Consider the following 3,768-nt stretch of genomic DNA (forward strand, 5'->3'; position numbering starts at 1 on the left):
TATTTATGACTTACCTCAAATCTCAGATCTCCAACGGGTGGTTTGGCATAGGGTATTCCCTGAAATGCGTTGAATTCTCTTCTATTTCTTGAATTCAAAATACTTCCTCGTATTTTTCCTTGGCTTAATTGTAAAATATCATCTGTACCATGTACGAGACCCAAAAGTAATGAGAAAACACCAAATATTTTCATATTTAACTGGAATAAATACATTTTTTACTTCGATATTTTACATACATTTTTACATAACAGCCCCATATTATAGAACAAAACATATACAAATTTTTAATGAACACACAATGTATAATAGTACATTATTACTTACAACAAAGAAGTGTTATATATATTCAAGAATATCACTCTAGTTTAATTTTCCAATAATACAAATTACAAGCAATATTTGATAAAACAGATGATAGGTATGCATAATATATCAAAACATAACGGCGCAATATAGTTTAAACATAATATTAAAATTTACTTTAATAATATTATGAAACAATTGAAGTAAATTAATCAATTGCAAAATATTATGATATTAATTCAAAGTTCTTAAAGTTCTTACCATCTCCAGATTTTTGTAAGAATAATGCCAAATATTATGCACAAATATGCAGTATGAAGAAAACGCTAACTAAAATAAAGTTAACATTTTATACTAACACAATATATTGTACAATCAGCAATCGGCGGTAGATGTTATACGCTGACGGCCATTTTCGGTTCAGATCAGGTTTGTTTTGATCACCGAAAAACTGAGCTCTATTTAGGGTCATTAGGTGAAGTAGGAGATATATAAATAATAATATATTAATGTAAAAACTATTAAAATTATTTCTACAGTCAGTTGACTTTTGCACCTGAAATATTTAATTTTAAATAAATTATAACCATAATATATAGATACAGCTTAAATAATAAATTGCCATAATATATAACACATTTTACAATTGATTGTACAGATAATGATTGATAATACAGATTGCAAGATCTTTTTATAAATTATAATTCATTTTAGCTTAGGTACCATATTATAATAATTATTGATAGTTGTAATATAAATAATATCATATTAATAGGATGTCCTCCATCCATATAATTTTCTATTTATACTTATATTATTTTAATATACATACCAACAAAATATTTAAATAAATACCTAATATTGATAATCAATAATGTTATTAGGATTTAAAAGAAATCATCTATAGATACTATTGGAACGTAACATTGAGAGACGTCCCCAATTTCATATAATATAACAATATAATATATATTTTGTATCATTAAGTATTTTGTTTTAGTACTTTTTAAACTAAAAATTTAAAAAGCTAATTAACATATTTGATGAAACGACAAATATAGTGCTCGATATGCTAATAGTTTAGATATTTGAAGTCTGGAAACCTCTATGACGGTGTTCTTCTAAAATCTTGAACTTTGTTATTATACCCATAAAACATCTATAAACATTATAAATTAAATATTCAAATAATTGACATTGTAATATTTTTCCTTTAACAAAATTATTTAAATTATAACTGTTATTTTAAAAACATCACTATAAAATATTATTTGTTTTTATAATATAATTGAGATGGCCGTCAGAAGCCATTACCGTATAATATAGTACATAGGTACCTAAAATCTACATATTATATTCAATTTCAAAGTGGATGATTGTTTTCTACAGAATAACTTAGTATTTAAATATTTAATACAAGCCTTGAACAGATTATCGCCAGAATCCATTACAATATAACAGAGGTGGCCACTAATCTTAACTTTAGGAGCCGCAAATTTATGAAGGTAATTCGAAACGAGCCACACTGTTAAGGGATGTTTGTAAAATTAAGATACATTTTTCGTTTTATAACAAAATAACGAATGAAGAAATATTTATTTAACATTTATTCATTTATAGAAAAAACTTAGATCCACACAAAACTAACTCAAGAGCCACATAAGCCTCGCGAGTCTCGTTGTAGCCAACCCTGCAATATAATATATTATACAGGGTGATTATTTTATCAACAACACTCATTATTTCAAAAAGTGTAAGTTTTTTTGAAAATATTTTTTTACATACTTTCAAGTCGCTTATAAAACAACGTTTTTCTTAAAATATTATATTTTTAAATATTTTTTATCCTTATAATTTTTTAAGTCTTTTACTTTTTTGAATGACAACATAGGGTTTTATTTTTTTATTCCAAAGCAGAATATTTTTCTTAATATTTTGATACATGAAAATCGAAATTGGGACGAGTAGTTTATGAGTTATAAATATTCAAAGTTTAGATGAGCGGAGTGGAGTGGTACGAGGTTACCCCGCGAAATGTTTGTCCACTTCTCCGCTCATCTAAACTTTGAATGGTTTGTGGCAATAATAATAATGATAATAATAATAACAATAATTATTATAAAATCAATAGTAACCATTTATGAACAACAACAAATAATAATCTCAAAATCCCTATTTAAGAACATCCCAGGGTTGGAACTCTTATTTATATTTTTCGTGACAAAATGTAGCCTATCTTCTTCACAAATGAATAATCTGTACTAAATTTCATCGCAATAATTATCCAATTATTGGATGAATGGTTTAGGAATGCATAAAGGACACAAGAAGACATAATGGGGGTGCGTCACCTGAAGAATATAATATAACGTTACCTACACTTAGATAGATTTAGAAATCGTTCTAAATGAGAAACCTGTTCAAAGAAAATATTTAATTCAATCTCTAGTAATACAGAATCAGTTGGTGATTTACTCTATGAAGTATATTTATCATCTGCATATAGCATATAATAAAACTTTGACTTGTGTAGACCACCAGGAAATGGAGTTTATGAAAACGGTGAAAAGGAGTGAGCTAAGAGTAAGGGATAGAGACAGAATGTTTCCTTTCTGATACACACGATTTGAGGTAGGACAGTAGAGGGATACAACACTCAAGCGTTTTAGCTTATATGGTTTAAAGACAATACTTTTAAATTGTATGGCCCAAAATAGAAAAAAAATAAATACATAACTGCTTAATATTTGAAAATATTAAAATATGTACAAGTATATTTATACAGTAAAAATATTATAAAACCAATAAAGTTGATCATATATATTTTTTTATAATTAATTTGTCTGACTAAATTAAGGTAAGAAAGTTTGAATCATTTGCTTAATTTTTAAATAAATGGCTTAAATAAATCGACCATGACTAAAACGCCATAGGTAAGTATAAATATATCGTTAAATTGCGTAAACTACAGTCGTGTGATAATCACTTCAGGAATACGCTAATATAAGATTTAATTGTATTACTAAACACCAAGTAACATATAAGTAGGTACTTGTACAAGTTGTGCTCAAAATCATAATTAGGGTAGGTAAATAGATAAAATACGCTAAATAGTGTGTATTTAATAATTAAGTATAATAGTGTTCTACTGAAATAAATTACATTAAATAAATAACATTTATTGATAAATCTTTCAAACATTTGTATTGTCTCAGCATGCTTTAATCAATTGTTCATCATCTATCCTTATAATGAACAATATGATAGGTATATATATATATTAAATTCATAATTAAGAGTATCTAAAGTTATAATTTGTATGTACAATTTCATACCTGGCAATTAGATTTTTTTTTAAATTTTACCCAATAGAATAAACACTACATAACAATAATTTATAGTAAGTTGTCACATTTTTATGATTTTATACACATTGTATTAAAATCAATATTAATTGTTGTA

General features: G+C 25.7%; 1 protein-coding gene across 1 annotated transcript in view; it reads right to left on the minus strand.

Annotated features, from left to right (window-relative positions):
• LOC100573892 (acetylcholinesterase-1) overlaps positions 1 to 3,768 on the minus strand; it is a 7,848-nt gene that overhangs the window by 1,659 nt on the left and 2,421 nt on the right. The gene's annotated exons all lie outside the window — the stretch shown is intronic.

The sequence above is a fragment of the Acyrthosiphon pisum genome, chromosome A1 (assembly GCF_005508785.2).
Source record: "Acyrthosiphon pisum isolate AL4f chromosome A1, pea_aphid_22Mar2018_4r6ur, whole genome shotgun sequence".
Lineage (NCBI taxonomy): Eukaryota > Metazoa > Arthropoda > Insecta > Hemiptera > Aphididae > Acyrthosiphon > Acyrthosiphon pisum.